Source organism: Danio rerio, chromosome 7 (assembly GCF_052040795.2).
Source record: "Danio rerio strain M-AB ecotype USA chromosome 7, GRCz13ab, whole genome shotgun sequence".
Classification (NCBI taxonomy): Eukaryota; Metazoa; Chordata; class Actinopteri; order Cypriniformes; family Danionidae; genus Danio; species Danio rerio.
In genome coordinates this window covers 69,588,982-69,613,528 of record NC_141027.1, presented here as the reverse complement: position 1 = coordinate 69,613,528, position 24,547 = coordinate 69,588,982, and the positions used below count along the sequence as shown (strand labels likewise).

General features: G+C 37.0%; 1 protein-coding gene and 1 long non-coding RNA gene across 51 annotated transcripts in view; one reads left to right on the top strand and one right to left on the bottom strand.

Moving 5' to 3' along the window:
• The window catches only part of neo1a (neogenin 1a), a 328,844-nt gene that overhangs the window by 235,104 nt on the left and 69,193 nt on the right, over positions 1-24,547 (bottom strand).
• Positions 10,844-14,467, top strand: LOC147836200 (uncharacterized). Its single transcript, XR_015496442.1, has 3 exons — positions 10,844-10,905; positions 10,989-13,520; positions 13,575-14,467. It is a non-coding gene; the product is annotated as an uncharacterized LOC147836200 (long non-coding RNA).

The following is a 24,547-nucleotide window of genomic DNA, read 5'->3' as shown; positions in this document are numbered from 1 at the left end:
ATAATATTTAAAGAGACTTATTATTGATAAGTAAATGATTAAAGCCTGTAGTACGACATTTTTGGATGCGTTTTTTTCATAAAAATAACTGAATATGATATGAATACGAAAAAATACGTTACATGCCAATGTATGACATCAACAACTTTCATTACTTTCCACACTAATGATATTTAAAGGGACATATTATTGATAAGTAAATGATTAAAGTCTGAAGTATAACATTTTCAGGTGCGTTTTTATAGTATTCATATATGAATATGATATGAATAAGAAAAAAAAATGTTAGACTTAAATGTATGACGTCAACAACTTTCGTTACTTTTTACACTAATGATATTTAAAGGGACATATTATTGATTAGTAGATGATTAAAGCCTCAAGTATAAAATTTTTAGGCGCGTTTATCATATTTATATCTGAATATGATATGAAAACGAAAAAAATGTTACATGCCAACATTTGATATCAACAACTTTCGTTCCTTTTCACACTAATGATATTAAAAGGGACATATTAATGATAAGTACATGATTTAAGTCTGAAGTATGAAATTTTGGCATGTGTTTTTTTTATATATATTCATACCCAAAAAATTGGTTACGCACACAAACCTTGAACACTGATTAATTAATCCATTCCAGGAAAAAAAAAAAAAAAAAAACGCAAAGCATTTCAGAATCAATTCAAGGGGTGAATTTGTTGTTCTCTCTTCTCAATAGTAGAAAAAGAAAGAAAAATATGGTACATATTATGTTCATCCAATTCTACATAAAGAAGAAAGAGAGTTCTTCTCCTAAGAGAGCTCGAAATACAAATTTAACTTCAGGAAATCAGTGAAATTTTGATAAATTGCTTGTAATACTTCACATATTGATATACGTAAAAATATCTACAATAACAATTGCCCTGAACTGTCAAAACAATCTGATTGACACAACGTAAGGTCAAATAGATTTTTTAATGTGCGAAAATTAAGGACGAAATTTCAGATTCAGTGTGCAATGTTTTTTTTTTTTTTCCCTGAGTGCTTCTTTGCACAACACCGAATAAAAATTCCAAGACTCCTTACGGCATTAATCACACTGAACGTGATTTTTGTGTTGAGAGGTGCATTTTTTGAATGGTTTACTAATGGTTGCATTTTATGTGCCGTGTGTCTGCAATTGAAAAAAGGGAAAAGCAAGCTATGTTAGTCGCATCTTTTATCATTGTACAAATTAAGGTGGCAGCAGTGTTTGTGTTGTTACGACGACTATAGTGACTTTTAAAGATAGAGGAGAGACTAGTGGACGCTGTTTCGAGTTATCTGGAGCTGTATGATTTGAAATATCGTAAAATATCACAATATTATTAAAGATCACAATTGTAACAATATCAACTGCACCGCTCGTAAACAATATGGAGCTGATTCAGCGGTTGCCTAGTGACAAAAAGCGCAGCAAACTTCTTTTTTTTTTGTCAACAACAAAAAAAGTGTGTGCGCCACATCCTCAGAACGGAAAACTGTGTTCGGTGTGATTGGCCTCTAATGATGTACATAACCTGAAATCAAATACAGTTGCCTCATCTATACTTCTATATGCACAGTCAGTTTGCTCAGTAGCTTACATTGTATAGTGTGTTGTACTTGTGATGCACAACGCTCAGGTTTGAGTCTAGTTCCAAAAAAGTCATGTAAAATCAAGGTAAAACTAGGTGTTCGTGGTGCAATTGCCTCACAGGTTTGCTTTTAAAAACATAATTTGGTTGGATTAGAAAAGGGTTTAGTTTGTTTTGCTTGATGTTCTGTATAAAAAAAAAAAAAAACTCCTTCTCAGGGACGAACAAGAAGGACAGGTTTCTGAAAAATATAATAGAATGTCCACTGAGTAACATATTTCAGACTTGCAAAACTGTACACAGTGTCCTCTAATGGATTTTTCATCTAAAACATGCAACGAGTCGGCGCCAGTGGTGTAGTGGTTAGTGCGTCGACACATGCACTCCGGTGCTCGCGGCGACCCGGGTTCGATTGCGCCTCGCGGTCTTATGCCCATCCTTCCCCTCTCTCTGCTCCCCATGCTTTCCTGTCAATTCTCTCTACTGTCCTCTCAATAATAAAGGAGAAAACCCCTAAAAAATAATTATAAAAAAAAAAAAAAACATGCAACGAACATGCATTTGATGCAATGTATTTTCCACTTCTGAGGAACATATTAATGAACCCAAGTTGTTTATTTCCCAACACTTCATTTGAAGCCTGAAATGTTTCTCTAATATTGCTAGATAGATGCATGTCTGATTTTAAAACCACATAGCAAATGACTGTTGTGCCTATTAGTCTCTTTCACCCATTAAGATGCGCACACAAAGCAGACACAAGCTCAGCACAGGTTCATTTTGCATTTGGCACCAAGTACTCCTTCATTACCGGAGTCAGTGAGCAGTAGATCCTGTTAAACCTTTTTAATTAGACAGCGATTCTAAAACTAACAACTCTAAACTCCCGAGACAAGCTCCTGATCTAATCTCTCATGGCAGAGACATTCAGGCAAGTCAACACCAGAAATATAGCTCATAAACATGCAGGGTAACTGCACCATATACAAGCGTATGTTCATCAACCGAAGGAGAAAATTAAACCCCATATTGGACTTCAAAATCCATACAAAAAAAATCAATCAATGACCTTGTTAGCTCATATTACTCTTTAAGCATGGGTGTAAGAACATGGCTAAAGTCATCGAGTGCATTAACGCAGTTTTATAGCTCCTAAATTAAGTATGGCTGGAATGCTGTTTTGACCAATCCGTATCAAAGTCCGGAACCGAGCATTTTTATAGAAAAATCAGTGAGCCATGAGGAACAAATAAACACTGCGCATGAATTCTTGTGTAATCATTTTGTAAACTTTCTTTGATGGCAGACTTATCCCAAGCTGCACCAGCTCCTTTCTTCCTGGAAGTTGCAAAAGAAGGAGGCTAAGTGTCCAAAAGTCAAGCACGACTGCAGAGATAAGGTAAAACTGAATCCAAGTTGAGCGGCCGTAATTAGTTTGAGCTATTTGCGCTGATGGTATCTTCCCCAGTTCCACTAGTTAAGAGCCGAGCCTGCCGTTCCACTGAGATTCCCAGGAATGGGATTGTTTTTTCAGGTCCATCAGTCGATTTTCTTCTGTTCCCCATTACAGGCCTTTGTTTGCCTTTGTTTTGGAGGGACGGGTTCGTGCCACAGAGCTTTGTTTGGTCATTATGCTACAGACCTGCTGGAAAAACCAAGTCATACCAGTTGTTTTTGGAACATAGTGGTTGGTTTGTTGTTCATACCGTGTGGGCAAATAGTCCTAACCAACACGACCATGATGGTCAACTTGGGTAAAAACATCTAGGCCAGCTCGAAACAATGCAATGATTTGATAATGACAAGCTTCATGTGAGAAATTCTTTTTAACAGATGACAACAAACTCTATTCTACATTTAACTTGAGGCCAATTTACACCAAGACAAAGGTTTAGGATAAACCAGCAATTAGTCTCAAAATCCAGTTACACTCTCTGATGGTAGATAGCGTTCATAAAGTCCTGTTCGGAAAGCCAGTTTTTTCTCCTGAGGAGAAAATATCTGTAGCTCTAACCCTGATCGAACTCATGCTAGATTCACATACAACATCACCATTAGCTCTGTTGTGATCAACAGTTAATTATGTGGGAACGCAACAATGCAAAAAGACGGCTTTGGACACCTAATAAATAATAAACAAAGGACATGCACACTACATTTCTAGCATTTTGGTAATGTATGCTAGGGCTGTACGATATTGGAAAAAACTTACAGTGCGAATTTTCTGTGATTTATATAGTGATTTTTCACAAAATAACCTAATTAGTCATTTTAGATTGATTTGGAAAAACAGAGATAAAGTACAGCAAATATACAATTGAAGGAGTCTAACAGTATATCGGTACAGAAATAAAATGATCAAATGTGCAATAAAGCTGAATATTCTTCTTTGTGTAAATAAATAAATACAATTAATCTTTGTTAAAGCCACAAATGTAATTATTTCTTGTACCCAAATTATTTAAACTCATGTACAAATGTCTTAAAACCCCAAGCAATGGATAAACTTTCACTTTTTTTTTTGGTTAAAATGAAATGACTGGTACCTGGTCAACTATAATCCTGGCTCCATATTGCACGTTCTGCGAAGTGACTATTGTGTATTCACACATGGCGATGTTGATGCGAAATTGATACCGTGCTAAAATGATTAATGTGCAGCCCTAATGTATGTGCCCATTTTTAATAGTCAATCAATAATTAAACAAGATGGTGTTTTTCTGATGCAAATGACTATGAAGTTCAACTGTACAATGAATTTCAGTGGCCAAAAAGAATTTACAAAAGGACTTTTCGATTGATCCATACTGGATGTGGATTCAGATAGAAACTAAATCAATCGAAATGTCTAGGATAGCTAAGAGTTTTTTCACAGGTGTTGAAAAAAAAATTTAATGAACAGGATTAGGACAGTTATAAAGTCACCAAAAACTTCTGTAAATGGTAAAAGCTCCAATGCCCCCCATAGAAATATTTACCATCCAAACAGAGCTTAAGAATCAGATATAATAGGGTTACCATTGTAGTAGTGTTGTTACAGAATTCGGTACCTATCGGTAGTGAAATTTTAAAAACGTCCATTTTCTGTGAACATTTGAGCACTGCTGAGCATGTTACTGAGTGTAACCACAGATACAGGGAAACTGCAGCATGTCAAAGTCACAGCGATCAGCTGACCTATGAGTGATCTGCTAATGAATCGTGGCTTTAAAATGCTCCAGTGTCCCTGTATCTGTGGTTACACTTAGTAAACAGCGGTGATTTCAGTGAACTGAAGACCTTCACGGCCAATACATGATCAAGATGGAGCCGAGCATGGCCGCCGTGTTGCGAGCTCCTAGCAAACTTTGTTGTGTTTTGGGTGTTTTACTTGTATTTTTGTCAATTTTCATGCTGGATGTCACACTCTCAGTACCTACGACAGACACACATTTCAGGAAATTGGCTCCCTCGTTGCACATCGAAGACCGGACTTTGAGTTCTTTAACGACGCTCTGTTTTTCTAAGCTTTTCACTCATCATAGCACACGTGCTGCTGATGATGTGACAACAAAAATGATTTGATCACAGTCATTTCTGTTGAAATTCAGTGCTCAAATGTTAGCGGGAAATTTATGTTTTTAAAATTCCAGTATCCATTGGTGTCGAATTCCAGTATCGTGACAACACTACATTGTAAACAAATTGCTGCTCTACATTACCTTTTTTATAACTGGCCCTTTAAGACCCTGTTTACACTTGTTATTAGCAACATCCACGTGTAACCAAATCGAGAAAAAACACATTTAAATACCTGGAGAATATAAGGCCAGAAAAAAGGGAAGTCAAACAGTATTTATGTGAATTCATAGTTTTGCATTTACTGTCATGTTTCCAAATTTATCATATTGCCTTCAATGTTGCTAAAAAAAAAAAAAAAAAACTACCAAAAAAAACTTGTTAAATGATGTTCAATCCTACCAAGAAGCAATCAGTATTGCTTTTCGGAATCATGTTACGAGCGATCAACCTTTTTAAAAGGTTTGGACCAGCTGCTTGATTATTACTCTAGAACAGTGGTCATCAAACTTGTTCCTGTAGGGCCGGTGTCCTGCAGATTTTAGCTCCAACCCTAATCAAACACACCTGAACAAGCTAATCAAGGTCTTACTAGGTATACTTGAAACATCCAGGCAGGTGTATTGAGGCAAGATGGAGCTAAACCCTGCAGAGACACCGGCCCTCCAGGACCAGGATTGGTGACCCCTGTTTTAGAATAAGAGTACGGATTCTAGCCATATCTGAAATAGAATTTTTTCATTTTCCACCATTCTTAGTACACGATGTAACCACAAAAGAATCCAGCTTTAAAAAGGAAAAGTCTTAATATATAATATCAATCAATCAATCAATCAATCAATCAATCAATCAATCAATCAATCAATCAATCAATCAATCAATCAATCATCTACCTATCTACCTATCTATCTATCTATCTATCTATCTATCTATCTATCTATCTATCTATCTATCTATCTATCTATCTATCTATCTATCTATCTTTAATTTTTTGAGCGGTCTAATCTGATTTAATGAACTGATTGAACTCAACTGTACAACTCTACACTGTAAAACCCAAATAGTTAAGGTAACTTAAACCATTTGAGAAAACCGATTGCACCAAACCATTTAAGTTCAAACACTAATCCTAATGAATACTGTGAACTTACTTCATTTGAGTAGCAATTTGAGCACAGCAAAACCCAATAAATGAAGAGAACTCAAACCAACTGAGTACTGTTAAATGCAAACCCATTGCTACAAACCATTTGAGTTAAAAAACTTATCGATGAGTACTATGAACTTACTCCATTTCAGTTGAAGTAATGAGGCATTTACTCATTCCCATATTAACTCATTTTTTTCAACACTGAGTTCAAAACTCTTTTCAAATGAGTAGAATTAACTTTCAGTTAATTTTGAGTTAACTACACTCATTTCATTTGATTAAGTTGACTGTTGGGTTTTACAGTGTAGGGGAGATGTAAAACGAGCCTATTTCCCAAAAAAGTAAAGTGTTTCTTTAAACGCATAGATAACCAGCTATCACCAAAGCTATTTTGAGCACTGAAATAGAACTCTAAAATCTTGTCAACAAAGTGTGATGTCTAGGTTTTAAAAACCTCTGTACGAGCGTTCATAACTAAACTACAGCTCTTTATTTGTTATTAGCATCCAGATACGCTTCGTGTAACAGAAATGTCAAACAGACAGAAACATGGCTGCAGCTCTGTGTGTTTGCATGCTGGAGGGGGATTTACTTGAAGTGACGGAGATGTGGGATTCAATCTCTCTCTCTCTTCTCCCTCCTCTATCTGCTGGTTGTCATCTCAGTGTCTCTCTCATAAACACAGGAAGGAACACGCTGAAGCTCTTGACACAGATGCCATCAAAAAAAACGCCTTATCTTCAGGCTATGACATGCACAAAAGCTCACAGCCTAGAATATGACCTTCATATCTACACAAGACACACGGAGAAGCCTGCGCAATTGTATGTATTGTATTTTATGCGTTGCTGCACAATACTCCAGATACAATCATGTTTAAGCTTTGCTTTTTTATATACATTTGTGCCAATTTTATGAATAAGCACAGCAAATTCTGATAAAATGATTGATTATATATTTTGGTAAATGTGTTGCGAGAATGATTCAAACTCACATCATGCACATGAGAAGCAAGGCTCAATGTGTCGCAGGACTTTTTTAAAGTTCAGATACAGCTTTTACAATAGCTATGTTTCTATCCACTTATTCTCTGCTCATTTTGGAATAATGCATGAAACATGCTTAATGAAAATGCCAAGATGCACATCAATTTTGAAAATGAGCATAACAAAACTAGCCCGCACAATGGAATAGGATAACTTTTATTAGATAACAAAACAAACTACAATGGAAACACATTTACCGAATAAATCCTAGACATGCGCATTAAAAAAAGTCATGTGATTTTTTTTTAACAGATTGTGTGATTGTGTGTGGCATTAATGGACCAGCCAAATTGTAAAACATCCGAAACGTTTATTTAGTCATTCTAATAATCCCTCAGCTAAAGTCTGTCATCAAAGTGGTTCATAATTATTACCTCCCAGAACTGTCTTGATTAGCTATGCTCCCAAAGAGCACACCTCCAAAAGCCATTGCACATTTATTGTGTTTCATCTTAACCTTCTAAGGCAGTTGTCCAAGCGGACCAATCAAGGCTTGACAATATTACCACAGCCCAGAGGGAAGGGAGGGGACAGGGTATGTAGATTACTAGGCAACTATCAACCGTTTTCTCAGAGGATGACAAGCTGACAAATCGTTGCAGCAGCTCTAATAAAAGTATTATTTAAGGCGAAAAATAACAAGCACTGTAGTGTTTGGGTGCTCTGTGTTTGTCAATCGAAATGTCTAGGCTATAGACTGATTTCACGCAGCCGCCATTTTCAAAAGCAAAATCGAGGCTGCGGTGGGAAGAAACCCGGAAGTATCATTGGGAGTTACATAGGAATGTTGTGTAACTGGCTATATATCTTATCAGCGAAGATAAAGTGACACAAATTTATAATTTCTCCGCCTTCTGGGTGACCCAAAGGTTCGTTCTGAATTAATGGTGAATGTAAAAAGGGATATCAGAGCTCATTTTCAGCTAAGTTAAGGAAAATGGCACTAGTTAGCTGACGTTTTCTTTCCCAAACACACGTTTTAGATGCCATTCATCAAACTCGAGTTGATAAACTGATTCTTTCACAATATTAGACTTGTCACCATACTGAATTAAAGAAAAAAACGGCAATTTCGAGCTAACATTTAAGGCAATGTTGATGACTTTCTTAAAACAGTGCTGATTTGCCATTGTGTTCACTTGTTCTACAGAAATGATTGTGATTGGCCGAGAAGGTCATCAGTTCACCCACCGCTGTTTACCGAGTACAAACACAGACGAGCTGAGCGATCTGCTTGATGATTCGACTGATCTTGACGGCTGCTTTGCACTCCAGTTCGTGCGTCTGTGTTTTCACTGGGTGAAGAGCGATAAACTGAGTGCAAACCAAACACCGAAGCCGTAAAGATCAGTCGAGTCATCCGCGCTGATAAATTTGACCAAGATAAATATGGTTATTTTTCAAAATGAAAGATTGTTTAGACTCATATCATTTAAAAAACTTAAATAATTAATAATTTATTGTGCGGCCAGGTACCAATTGATTCACGGACATGGGGCCCTGGCGGTTGGGGACCACAGTTATAAGGCGCATGTAATTTACTAAACAAGAAAAAGGGCCCACAATGTTTTTTCCTACCACCGCAATATCCAATATCTTTTTGATATCTAACATCAGTTGATTTTTTTTTTTGTTCTCTTTGACTCACTAGATAAAAACCGTGTTTATTCGCAAATCCTTTATGTGATATTCCAGGTTTGCTGAATCCAATTAACATCTTTGGATGGAAACATAGCTAATATATACAAGCCTTATGTTAAAAGCATAACAATCGATCAAAATGAAGGTCTATGTGTATTTAATATTCTCCATACATCATATATAGGGTGGATATGATGATGAATAATTAATAAATTTCAATTAGAAAGCGTGCAAGGACATTCGGGTGCCTTCAGCAACATTTAATCAAACCTTTAAATGCAAAGACAGAGTTGAAATGCAACACTGCATTTCATCTGCCAGTATATCCCCATTAAAAGGGCAGACGCAGTGATGGCAGAATGTTTGACTAGGATGCTGTTTCCCCATATTCATTAAACACAGTCTTGATAGCCATATCTCTTTTGCATGTGCAGACTGCAGAGCAATCCAGCTGTATGGAGAAACTGTCCATCAATACATAGGAGCACTGAGTCTCGCTCAATAAATCCATTTCTTGCTTACATCTAAAGCCGCCTTATCAAAGTGAGCAAGGCCAATTTATCCCAGCTCGAAGGACACGGTCCACAAATATAGCAGCAGATATTCAGCAGAATTAACCTGTGTTACCTTGTCAAAAATAAAGGACTTATATACTTATGTACTATATAATCATAGGGATCTGGTTGTAATTTGTTTGATATAATTTCACATGCATATATACATATACATTCATATATATGTATATGTATATATATATATATATGTATATATATGTATATATATATATATATATATATATATATATATATATATATATATATATATATATATATATATATATATATATATATATATATATGTATTTATGTATATGTATAAATATATATGTATTTATGTATATGTATATGTGTGTATATATATATATATATATATATATATATATATATATATATATATATATATATATACATATATATATATATATGTGTATGTGTATATATATATATATATATATATATATATATATATATATATATATATATATATATATATATTTTTTTTTTTTTTTTTTTTTTTTATTAGGGATGCCACGATTCTCAATATAATATTGAACCATTCGGTATGACATTCATGGTTCAATACACGCTTGTGAATTGCGGTTTTCTTGGTTTTGCGTTTTCTCCCCGAATTGACTGCTTGTGTGTGCCTGTAAGTCTATGAGCTGAGATAAGGAAATTCCTCCCTGTGAGTAAATATCCAATCACAATGCTCTAAAGTTAGGGGGCGCTTAACCATCATTCCACACTTTAACATGGCAAGCGGCGGTGAAGTGGCTTTTGTCATCTTATAAAAGCACTTGATCCGAGTTACAAAATACCATCTCACACTTTTTTCAGCACCGAGATCAAAAAGATATTTTGGTTTATTAAGTTTTATTTATGTTTACTGAAGTACAAATACTTCAGTAATATGTAACTTCAAAAGTATGTTTATTTTCAAAATGTATGAATTTATGTATTCCCCAGTTTGTACATAGGCAGTGTTAATTTTTTTTATATAACACATTGGTAACTAGTGCACTATTCTTGGCTTTTAAGTAAAACAAAAGGAGTATTGCAATAAATTGATTTAATTTTTTTCTCCTTAACCTCGTACTGTTCCTATTACCTATAGAATACCAAAAAATAAAAAAAAAATAAATAACATGTCAAGCCTTGAGAACCGAACCGAAAACTGTGTGTGTATATATATATATATATATATATATATATATATATATATATATATATATATATATATATACATATATACATATATATATATATATTTTTTTTTTTTTTTTTTTACTGAGTGCATATACTGTATACACTCACTAGCCACTTTATTAGGTACACCAAAATTAAGGCAGTTCTGAAGGCAAAAGTCCAACCCTGTACTAAACCTACTGGACCCACTTTTGCCTTCAGAACTGCCTTAATCCTTCGTGACAGAATCAACAAGGAACTGGAAATATTCCTCAAAGATTTTGATCCATATTGACATGAGAGCATCACGCATCAGAATATAGGTACACTGTGGTCATAAAGAGATGGACATGGTCAGCAACATTACTCAGATAGGATCGAACCAGTCTGGCCATTCTCCTCTGACCTCTGGCATCAACAAGTCATTAGTGCCTACAGAACTCACTGGATATTTTCTCTTTTTTGGATCTTTCTCTGTAAACCCTAGAGATGAAAATCACAGTAGGTTGGCAGTTTCTGAATTACTCAGACCAGCCCGTCTGGCACCAACAACCACGCCACGTTCAAAGTCACTTAAATCAAGTTTCTTCCCCCTTTTATTGTTGATATACATTTGTTTTTTATTTCAAAGCATTTTCACAAATATGTGTTAAAATAAGATTTGTAACCAAAATCATTCTATTTGCTATAACACAGATAACGATGTGGCCAAATTAAGAGTCTAAAATCACCCAAGAGCTTTATCATGATTTCATGCACACAAAGTATAAAATAAGAAATTTGGCTTCGTAAATAATTGACATAAGTTATTACATTTTTAACCAAAATAAAAGAAAAACTGAAATACAGTCAATAAAACATGCAATTATAAATATATCAAAACAAATACATTTAATAAAACTTAATGAATCATAAAACTTAACCAATTCCACTAATATATTTTCTCTAAACATGTACAATAAATTTACCACTTGAAGCAATTAATACAGTAAATAATGTTTCCAACCACAATTTTTCAATGTAAATTTTTATGGTAATCCTGTGGACTCTCCTGACAGCATTTTGAAACTCAAACAACAGACTGGAACAATAGCAGATCTTCAGTGGAGGAGAGTAAACATGCAGAAGTGGAAAAAGGACACAGATGATCGTGGTTTGGACCGGCTAACGGAGAGTCACCCCATCATGCATGCCAGTTTGGGCTGTGCCAGCCTCTTCAGAGCGGAAAAAAAGAGAGGGGAAGGTCACATAGACAGTTCCCCGCAGCTGTGTTTGCGTGTTCGTTTGTGTGTGTGTCTGGAAAAGAGACACTCTGGCTGAAGCTGGGTAATTATTTGTGTTTTCACAGAGCCCTTCCCTCTAAACACAAGGGTTCTCTGGCCGTGAACCTTTCATACCCTTTACAAGCCTATTTTTACGTCGTGTGCATCTGCTTTCATGGCTCTCCACTCTCATGAATGTATAAATACACAAGGAGCTGACAGTTCTGATTGGTGCAGAGGAGTGCTATTTATGCCTGCAACTGCAAACCTACCAACACAGAGCGAGAGTCTACTGCGCTCAAAAACATGATCACTGCTGCTTGTTCAAACTACCCGTTTAAAATGAGCTCAAAAAACACAATTCTTGTAATTTCTTTGGCCAATTTATTTGTTTTATGTTCAGTCCACTTAAATTTGTAAAGCATTTAGTTACTTTAGCGTTTTGTGTTGGGACAACATGAAGGAATTGTGTTGCTCCAACTAGTTGGTTAGGGGATTTGTAGTTCCTAGCATGCTTTGCATGGGAATGAATTACGAGAGGGACATGTAGACAATAAGGGAATACTCACACTATGCTATCCGAACCGTGCCCAGGCCCGTTTCCGGAATCGTTTGAGAAGTGCGAGTGCTCTGAATCAGGCTCAAACACGGTACACTTGGCCGGCCCTGGCCCGGTTGAAAAAGGTGTGCCTGAGCGCGGTTCACTTGGGCTTTGGCACGATATGCTTGTGTGTGAGTGCAAAACGCGAATAAGCTCGAAACTAAAAGCAAGACAGAACTTTTAAGGGACTGTTTTAAATGCATTTATTAATCATTCTTACCGTTCAATGAACGCAAACTGTCGTAGGTTATTAAAGATGCAAACCCCACACTGCACCACAGCTGCGACTTTAGCAAACCTCCTAATACCCGCAGCACAAGGACTTTGATTGTTTATGAGCATCAAAAGTGGCTGATCTGCGAAATATTTGACTGCGTGTCACTACATATCAAACCACTAAAGCTATATAACTAGAGAAATCTCCACTGTGCTGAGCGAAAGCACTTACTGAACAGCGCAGCATCGATGACGCAAGCGTGCCCGAATGTAATGTGAGTGCGGCCCGTCGGGGGAGACGGGAGAGGGGACAAGCTTGCTTTGGCCCGGTTCAAGGCAACTCTACATAGTGTGAGTACACCCTAAAAGTAATTTTAGGTGTTTAAAGTTAATAGAAAGACTTGTAACGCCACATTCATATGAGGCGTCAGCGTCAACGCTTCCCATTCACTTTGAATGTGTGATGTGAAGCGTTGCTGAACTGAATTGTGAATCTGTCTACGCTGCCTCAGTGGCAATGCTCACTGCAGAAGTTGGGAATTTCTTAACTTGTCAAGCACCAATGGAAGCATCAGCCAATCAGATTACTTTATGCAAATACCGCAGCTCAGACAGTAGCCGATTGTGGACTAATTTCATTGGTTAACGCTTATGTGACGATCGTGTCTGCCCCAACTTACGACACCCCCTTGGCCAAGAGTTGACGCTGAAGCCCCGCGTGAATGCACTGTTAGAGTTTAATCTCCACTTCAGTTTGAAGATTTAGAAGATTTTCGTGTAATGCTTTGAGTTTTGAGATTACCACCTTGCAGACGCACACATGCTTTGGGTGTTGGCAGCTTAATTAGCAAAAATGCAGTTTGTTGCATTGCTCAGTGAGCAGTAACTGTCCTAAAATTATGTCTGAGATCAGTCTTAATAAACTATGCAATGTAAAATATGCTGGGTTCCACACAATTTCTTCATATTGTCCCAACGCAAATCAATTAAGCTAATTTAATAGTTTGTACAAGCTTAAGTGGATTGAACATAAACCTTAAGAATTGTGTTGGTTTTAGGCACTGGGCCGGTATAAGATTCTGACGGTATATGATAACTGCATAGAAATATCACGGTTTCACGGTGCTGTGATTACTGCTCTAATATCTATTCTTTTTAAATGCCACTTGTAAACTTTACTACCCTTTGAACACGATATATTTTTATTTGAGAAACATTTAAAATATTTTGGAACAGTAAACATGTCAGGCTAAGTAATTCAAATGAATCATTGACTTCAGCTCTCTTTCAAAAACACAGATTTCTTAACAATTTAAAAGAGCATCTTTGGAGATGTTTTCTGCTGGAGACACTGTTGTTCTAAAAAAACAAAACAAAAAAACGTAAATGAAAAAAAATCTTACACAAACCTTAGGAGCGGTATGGCAGAAAATTTAAGTTGTTTTAAAATCTTTCCAAACATTAGTATACCCTGAAAAAAATAGTTTGAACAAGCAGCAAAAGTAATTTGAGAGTATATGTAACTTATGAAATATGCTTAAAAGTTGATCCTTTAGTTAATATAGGATAACTTCAAATAAGAGGTTCATTCCGCTGTGGCGATTCGAATTAATAAAGGGACTAAGCCGACAAGAAAATGAATGAATGAAATGTATGACACATAATAGACAAACATGACATTATTAGACCTTTGAGTTTAAGTTGAATAAAAAACAAACATATTTAAACTTTTATCTAATAAAATCAAATTGAACCAACTCAACTGCATTTAATTGTTATAGCGATTTTAACGGTTTAAAAACCTGTAAAATGCTACAGTAAAAATCTGTAACCTGGTTAACAGTAAGTTTCCTTAATATATAAGTTGAAAAAAACATTTCATGATTTCCTGTAAAACATTTGACTTTTTATGACTTTTTTTGTAGACATTACTATGGTTCTTGATGGTTTTCATCATCAGTAATGTACATTTTAGAGTTTCAGGGTTTCTGCCAGTTTCACAAAGACAAATTTAAAACTTTTAAATACCTTTTTAAGAACATTATGAATTAAATTTTAGACTTGTAGGGAAAAAAGGGGGTTTTCTAATGGCCAGTAGAAAATATTTTTGCTTAAATATTTTAATTTTACTTGCATTAAAATTCATACACATTTACCAAACACATAAGCAAATGTTATTGTAAGAAGATAAGTAAACCAAACTGGTAAATACAGTTTAAAAAAATGTAACTTTAGTTAAATGTTTTCTCCTTTTTGGGGGGATAGATTGTTGATTGAATGGATATAGCTTTACATTGACAAAGGAAAATTAAGATTTGCTTAAAATTATTTAAGACCTACAACAACATATGTTCTGTGAATTTAAGATTTTTAAGACCCCACGGACACCATGAGTTTTTATGTTACATCTAATTTTGATCGATAATGTTTATTGCATTACTTTAATTCTATGTGTGTTACCATGACACTGTTCATAGTATATATTAGTACATATTTTATTATCTACATATTGTTATGTTTTTCTTCTTGTGGGAAAATGTATGTCTGTGATGAGCTTTGGCTTATCATGTGACTTTCATGTGAAGCAAAGCTATGATGTGTATAGACGTTAGTACTTTAATAAATTGGTGTATAACAATATAAATTAATAAAATACGTTAATTTGCCATACAAATTTTTACTATGGTTTCTACTAGATTTGTAACAGTCTTCTCACATTGGGCTATTTAAACCATGCCTGTGCATGTTTGACACCATGTTTGACCTAATACCGTTTGGTTGGCCGACCCTGGCCCAATCAGAAGAGGCATCACTTTTAAGCGACTGCTTCATATGGATTTATTACTCATTCCTATTTTTCAATGAACGCTAACTATCATAGTTTATCAAAGATACTGCACTTCAGCTGACAACTTCAGCAAAGCTCCTAATAAGTGCAGCTGGATTACTTTTTATGAAAATTTATGAGCATCAAAAGTGGTGAGACAGCAAAAGATTCAGCCATGTGTCACTGCATCACTGAGCACCTTCAGTATTTTACTATATATTAGTGTTTCTCTGTTGTCGGAAAAGTTGTTTGTGATGAGGACCAGTTTATCATGTGACTTTATAATCACTATATTATGTTTGTGTTTTTGTTTGCGTAACAAAGGTACAATGCGTAGATGTTGGCATTTCAAAACACTTGTGTGTAACACTAGCTATGTTTCCATCCACCTATTTTATGTGCATTTTGCAAATGCGCATAAAAAAACAGTTGTTGGAAACGCCATGATGCGTAAAAATTTTGAAAATGCACATAAAAAACTTACGCGCCTAACTGGGTAGGAAAAACTTTTTATTCGATAAGAAAAGATGCGCATAAACTGCGATGGAAACACTTTTACCGCACAAACTCCAGCATGTGCATTAAAAAAGGTCATGTGATTTTGTTAAAAGGGATCATGTGATGCTTAAAATGTGTATGAATGGATAAAACGTCAGGCTGAGCACATTATAAAACATCTGAAGTGTTGTTTTGGTCATTATAAAACGCCTTACCATTCCAGTATTAATGTTATTATATTATTAATGACCTCCAGAATCAAGAGCGCCTGTGCTCCGTGTCTGACTCCTTCAAACGCAACTGCACGCTAACTGCATGTCAGGATTGTCTTCTGAGGCGCATTCATTTAGAAAAGATTGATGCAGCTTCTCCTACTGCAGCAAATGCAGTTTTTACTGTTGATATTTGGCGCCAGTTAATCAGGAAGTGACGATTTTGTTCGCTTTGACTCGTTGGATGGAAACGATGCTTCATTCGCACAACTTTTATGCGATAATCCAGTTTTGCGCATTAAGTTTATTCGCATTTTTGGATGGAAACATAGCTAATGTAAATTTAAAAATTACAGTAGTTTACTGTAAAAAATTTAAAGTTCTGGTTCAGTTTCTACTGTACTTTGTGTTACTTTATTTTTATTGAGATCCTTTTTTAAATTTTACAACAAAACATTTTATATTTTAGAGAAATGATTAATAAGTTAATTTACGGTAACTTTGGGGGGTTTACATTGTTTCTGATTCAGTGCATTCAACAGCTGTTAACATAGCAGCAATCTATTAGTTCCAATGGTTCACAAATAAGTCCTTTTTAAGTCTTAGAATAAATGTAAATTCGTCCATATCCCTTATTTCTTTCACAACTCCCATTTAATAACCAATAGAGGGGGCATCATGTTTATGCCAGTTTTTACTGTTATTTTTACAGTTAAATCACATCTGCCGATCACATCAACCATTTTTTACTGCAAATTTACAGGGTTTTCTTTGCAGTGAAGCTAACCCATGATGAAAAGCTTTTCAAGTTTATAGAGCAAGCTAGCCAGAAAATTGACATCCCTCCCACTATAATTCTGGAGGAAATGACAAAAGAACAAATGGCACCGCAGACTTAGGAAGAAAAGTAATCAAAAAAACGACAAGCTGACAAGCTAGAAAAACAATAATACTATTAACAGCCACAAACAATTTTTATATTTAATCAAGAAAGCCTCTTTTCACAGCTGGAGTGCTTTTTCCCTCCAGGCCTCGACGTCTCCTCCATCATGCGAAGAGAGTGCCATTAATTATTCATGCGGACCTGCAGCAGGTTAGAGATAGACTTGGCGTCTGAGTGCCGACTACACTCGTCCCCCTGCTTGTTTACATGCACAGACCCTAGTGATGGAGCAAAACCGCACGCCTGCTTCGCTCCTGTGACATATAAACATGCAGCAGCGCCCATGAATCACACTCATTCCATTTCCAAACACTAAGGGCAGGGGAATTCAAAAAGACAAACAGCAGAAAGCAATGACAGCTTTTCCTTTGGCCTTTTTGTGATGATCTGATGAGGTCAGATTCAGAGAGCAAGACCCTGGATCCCACACAGAAGAGTAAGCTATTAGGAGCTTCGGTTTTGCTGCTGGCATTATGGAACATGCGAAGAATAAAAATGCCAAGACGGGTTTATGCTGCTGATGTGGAGCATCTTTTTCACTGAGCAAAGATTGTATTGATCTTTTCAGAAATATATGCCCTTGTTTGATTCTTCAAAGAGTCCATTTGGAAAAACAAAAAAACTAAATAGATCAATAGGAATGCAATTTTGTCTATTGCTGGGTTTCTATCTGTATTAATGAAGAATCAGATGAGAAACGAGTCAAATTACGAATAAAAATCTCTTTATTCCCAAAGAAAGTTTCTACTCTTTCTTGAGGTTTTGAACTTGTCTGAAAAAAGTGTTAATGGAAACGCATTTGCCGATTAATCTCTGAAGTAAAAAACATTACACTCACATGACCAATCAGCTGTCTCCATTAAGCTTGTGCCTTGTGTTCTGTTGGTTGCCAGGTTACCAATACTACAGTCAGCCACTCTAATGCTGTTTACACCAGACGCGGTAAATTGATGTGTGAACATTGAGATTACTCATTTCAGTCGCGCGTCAAATTCCTTTAATTTGCACATGAAATTCACTTTAAAACGAATGTGGCTCCGCATCATAGGCAGGGCTTCTGTCCCCCAGGTGACCCTAGCTTTAATGCTAAATGGCTAACATAGATTTTATTGAGAGAATAGAGGCGTTTATGTGCTTTAAGAAGGCTGAAAAACAGCGTGTATTCGTATGGCGCACTAGATCCTTTCAGATGTGCTCCCAGCTCTGTGAGTTCATCAATTCCTCCAGAAAATGTCCCTGGATGATAGAAGCTTTCAGCAATGCTTTACACTGAGCCAGCGTCACTGTTGTCTGGTGTCGGCAAAAGGAGTTTACCTTAGGACATAATCACGCCCCTACAACAGCGAACTCCTGATTGGTTAAAACTGTGATGTCCGCTGAAGTTTAGATTTTCCAACTCGAACAATCTGCGCATGTTGCATGTCAATTGCACAAAAGCTCAACTCATGCTGCTTCATTTACACAAATCATGTCATTCGTGCCGCCTCATTCCCACGAAACGGGCTGCAGGATGTTCATTTGCATCTTTGCATAAACTTAACGTATAAATCACTCACGCTTGACACTTCATCAAGTGCATCAGGTGTAAACGCAGCATTACAATTAAAAGAAATAGTTAGCATTTAGGATTTTTCAATTTTTTTACAACTTTGGAGTGCCGTTGTTAAGTGTGACGTCATGCAAATCGGTTTACGGTTCCAAGCGCTCTATCAAACTGTATAGGGAGGTTTATCAAATGAAAATAAAAAACATTTACAAAGTGATCTATTACTTTTGACAATCACAATTGCAAAATATAAACCTTGCCTAATCTCAGATGGCCAGAAAGTTATTCATTTTTAATAAATTGTTAAAATATTGTTGTTGTTGATGTAACAAGTCCAGAGACTGATGTGTACACCATGATTTTATAATAAAATCACCTCAGTGTGTGATATGACTAAAAAGTGGTCACAAATGAACATTTTCTCAATTCAAATGAGTAGTGGCTTGGACCCGGAAGCAGTATTTCACTAAACAAGTGGATAGAAACCCAGCTAATGTGATCACTACTGATCAAGCTTGTCCACTTTTGACCCTTTCCAGAGGTAGTAGAAAACACATTTTGCTTTAATAGTGTACAGTATATACTTATACATTTGAAAAGCCACAAAAGACCGCCTAATGTCTCAATCTAGCATTAGTAACACATTACAATAAAGTCCCAAAAGTTAAATGTTAATTAATCTATTTACTAACATAAGAGAGGCCAGTGCTGTGGAGGTAAACCTCACTCCTCTGAACCTGAAAAGGTGCTCTGGCGACAGACCCTAGAGGCCACGGTCTTTAGCCTCCTTGTTAGAGCAACCGATTCCCATGTGGAGAGTCGCTGGTTCGATCCCAGCTTGGAGCGGGTTGGGTGGTGTAGGACTGGCAGGGTTTCATTGCTGCCGCGACCCAGATGGGAGCAAGGTTTAGAGGAGTAGGTTTAACAGAAGCCAGCTAGCGAAGTGTAGTGCAGGTAATTCTCACTCCTCTGAACTTGAAAAGGTGCTCTAGCGTCAATTGCTAAAGGCCATGGTCTTTAGCCTCCTTGTTAGAGCAACCAATCATGCAGAGAGTTGCCAGTTTGATCCCAGCTTAGAGTGGGTTGGGTGGTGTAGGACTGGCAGGGTTTCATTGGTGCCGCGACCCAGATAAGAGCAAGGTTTAAGGGGCGGAGTGTAACAGAGGCTAGCTAGTGAAGTGCTGTGCAGGTAAACCACATTCCTCTGAGCCCAAAAATGTGCTATAGCGACAGAAACTAGGTTTTTAAATTTCTTGTTAGAACAACTGACTCCAATGCAGAGAGTGGGCAATTCGATCCCAGCTCGAAGCAAGTTGGGTGGTTTAGGACCGGCAGGGTTTTATTGATGCCATGACCAAGATGGGAGTGAGGTTTAGGGGACGAGTCTAACAGAGGCTAGCTAGTGAAGTTCTGTGGAGGTAAACCTCACTCCTCTGAACCCGAAAAGGTGCTCTAGTGATAGACGCTAGAGGCCACAGTCTTTAGCCTTTGTGTTGGAGCAACCAACTCCCATGTGGAGACTCACCAGTTCGATCCCAGCTTAGACGGGTTGGGTGGTGTATGACCGGTGGGGTTACATTGGTGCTGTGATCCAGATGGGAGTGAGGTTTAGGGGGGGTGTCTAACAGAGGCTAGCTAGTGAAGTTATGTGCAGGTAAACCTCACTTCTTTGAACCAGAAAAGGTGCTTTAGCAACAAACGCTAGAGGCAACAGTCTTTAGCCTCATTGTTAGAGCAACAAAATCCAATGCAGAGAGTCGCTGGTTCAATCCCAGCTCGGTCCAGGGGTAGGACCAGTGGGTTACACTAACATAATGAACAACACATTTATTATAGTATTTATTCATCTTTGCTAATGTTCATGAAAATAAACAAGTTCAATGTTAATTCTAGTTAACTCACAGTGCATTAACTAAGAGGTCATTTACACATTTTCAGCCAAAAATGTGTTTCTAAACAAAAAAGTTTCTTGTTTGTTTAAACAACTCGTGTTTTTTTTTTTTTGATCTGGAAACGCATAAATCTGAAAAGTTTTGAAAATGATGCCATTGTTGTGCCCATGAAAACACCAGAAAACAAGAGTAATTGAAAAAGATGACATTCATGTTTATGGTACACATTTAGGGAAAAACGAGTTCATATAATTCAAATCAAGGATAGTAACGTTGTGATTCACCTCACAGCTGGTGGGTCTGGTTCAACAGTGGCTACATTTGTGCCTAATTTTATCTGTCCTAGTGGATTTTATGAGAGGTACTGGAAAACAGTTTGTACTTAAATCATAACTACAGTAGCCTCATATAAAAAGGCTGTACAATCTTTTCTTTCTTCTCAGAACATCTGCTCAGAAAGGACATTTAAATCAATGACGTTAACAGCAATAACACAATTAAAGCAAGGGCCGCAGGGTTCTTAGACGTCCTTTGAGTGGCCTGCTCCTTACAACAACGAAACAAAGGCGATTGCAGTTTGGCTGCCGCTCTCGGTGAAATGAATAAATCAGTGAAAGCTGGAAGGGTGACAGGAGTATTTTAATGTCTTAATTCAGTCCTGACAGCATGCTGGGCTGCCTCTGCAACACCTTTTCATGTCAATTCAGGGGAGACCTTTGTTGGAGGGCCCAGTCATTGCACACTAGACAATTATGACAGGCAATTTTTCAAGACTTGTTTTGTTATCCCTTCTTCCCATCTCATTTGTACACAACATAAGCCAATGAAAGGAGGGGAAAAAACAGTGAGAGTGAGAGATTATGGCGGCTTGGAAATAGTTCTCAGAATCGTCTTTGTGTGTCAAATAGAATGCGCCCATCTTGGCTTTCTCAGCTGTATTCTGACTTGGTCGACTGCAGTGTTAAAGGTGGGGGTGCTAATTGGTTCGGCTCCTTTGATCTGCAGATGAACACTGTAATCCGCTTTAATCATATTAACATAACCCCTTCTCAGCGAGATGGGGCTGTCCATCTACATCCTACATGCGCAGAAAACAAGAGTCTCAAATTTTTGGATGCATCTTAAGTCTATTTACACAATGTTTTTGGAAAGATTTTATGCAGTTTGCCTGTTTGTTTACATGATAACAGCGTTTTTTTGGGGGGAGTGAAATGGCAGAAAACTGAAAACAGGTTACAAGTTTTTGAAAATGCCGCCATTGTTGCATCCTTGTAGACATCCCAAAAAACCTAAAGAATCATGTTGTTTTGGCAAATTTAAAATAAATAGTTTGAGCAAACCGCAAACATAATTTTTTGAGTGTAGATTATAGTCAAGAGAGCACAAACACAAAATAAAGGCAGAGTATATGATAGTGTGCTTTTATCTCAAGTGTTTTTGGTAATTTGGTCTTTGGTAATGTTTTATGGACAACTTGTGAATATACTTTTAATTACAACCAATAGCGGAAATGCATCATACACACGCAAATTTTACAAACACAGCAGAGCCACCGATAACACATTAAGTATGTTTACATAGAAATAAATAATCCGATTTTAATATGATTAAGACAATCTGCTTGTTAAGAAATGACGTACTGTAAGTAATACTGTTTCCAGGTCCAAGCTGCTACTCATTTGAATTGAGAAAATATTGGTTTATGGCAACTTTTTAGGTCATATCACAAATTAAAGTGAATTTTATATAAAATCATAGGTGTAGTCTCTGGACTTGTGGCAATAAAAACACCGATATTATAACAATTTATTACAAAAAAAGATCATTTTCTGGCCATGGATATTTTCTTAAGCATGGATATATGCATTACAATCGTGATTTTCAAAAGTATTACATCACTTTGTGAATGTTTATTATTATTAGGGGTGTCACGATTTAGATTTTTAATCGAAATCGATCGAAATTTATGCTCAATTTCGATTATCGAATCAAAAAATAGAATCGTCGATGCTGCCACGCCCCCATGTCACGTCAGCTTGGCTTGCCAAGCGGGAAAAAAACAGGCTTGTTGAAGTGCTTGTTAAACTGCAGAAGCAGGAGACCCGTCGACAGAACTTAAACCCTCTCCTCTTTCAATGAAGTCGCCGGTGTGTAAGCATTTTGGATTTCCAGTGAGTTATGTTGACAACGTTCGTGTTGTCGACAAAAAAAAAAAAAAAACACAGTTTTGCAAGCTCTACTATGTACGTATTACGTACGGTTCGTCCGATAGACAACACCGGCATCGCGATCCTCCGCCCGCCCCCGTTGCAAATCCGCTTGCGAAAAGTACACACTCAGGCCCTGTTTACACTGTCTTTGTTTTTAAATGGCATTTGAGAACGACAACGATTTGACATCCACAGTGGCGTGTAGCATTTCTGAGCAGCCCTCCTTCCTCTCTACCTCTGAAAATGCACATCACGTGACACTATTTTAAAGACATGGAGTGGATAAATCGAATTTAATGCAGTGTTTCGTGTACTAACTGATGGCCACTCTATAATTTATATAAATTAGACGGTGAATATCGCTGATTTTTAAAGAAATCAGATCTTAAACATGGTGTGACAGTTCACCAGTAGCACTTAGAGCTTTGATCGGGCCCAAAAAATAAACCCAACACTATCCGAGCAACCTGTGCACCTTGTGTCAGAGCCCAACCCAGTCCGACAAATTAACTAAAATTATGAGCTTGAGGCCGATTTAAACCAGACTATTTTTTAATACGTGGGTCGTTCTAACAGACGTTCTAAACTACAATTCTGAGTTGTTTGAACTACAGAAACTAGTTTAGATTTATCTTAATGAATAATGCAACAAGGACGAAACATGTAAACTGCATTGTTTGTTTATTCAGAATGGATCATGACAAAAGAGGACACTAAAAGCGTACTATTATCCTTTCTACCATGGCAAGCCAGTTTCACGTGTCCGTTTATTGTGGAAGTCCCCGTTTTTTTGCTAAAACCTCTTTCAAAACGCACGCACAAGCACATGCACCTATTTTATGGCGTCTATGTTTACAAATTAGAACTTTCATATTGCACGCAAAAGTAGCGCATCCATAAAGCATTGCTGCGCATGACATATGTTGCGAATTGTGCAACTTTGTAGACCCACACGTGTTGCTTAGGCTAACTTTGCTAAAATATTTGTATAATATTTCTAATTATGGCATAGCCTGATTAGCTTATTTACGTCCTGAAGATAGTGGCACATGCTTGGGCTGACTGACTGAAAATTAAAAGTCTGTGTGCATCTACTCCATTAGGAAGTAGTTGTATTTACAATAGAGATTGCAAAGGAAAGATACAAATGAGCAAACCCACTGTATCGCAACAGAGGATAATAATGTCAAATCTGGATGAGGCAGATCCTCATTTTCTTGGAAATCTCCTGAGAACGCTTGGAAGTGTGCAAGCGAGCAGGTGTCAGCGCACCAGGGGACTAGTCAACAGCAGCATGGGACTGGAGGGCCAACATGTCACTTCCTGTACATCCTCTTCAAATGCAGCATCGCAGCCTCTCGGGAACATATGGTATCGTTACATGTCTCTGACCTCAGACAGAGCTGCGGCCCTGCAGGCGCAATCTACACTGGCTGTTTTACTGCATAAATCATCAGACAGTTCTGCTCGGAGGGGAAGATTTACTCACATTTAGAGTTACTCGCATTTATTCTCGCTAATAATCAGAGCACTTCTATTTGGGTTGGCTTCTCAGCTTCCTTCATTATCCCTAGCTGTGAGGTGTGTGTTATGGTAAA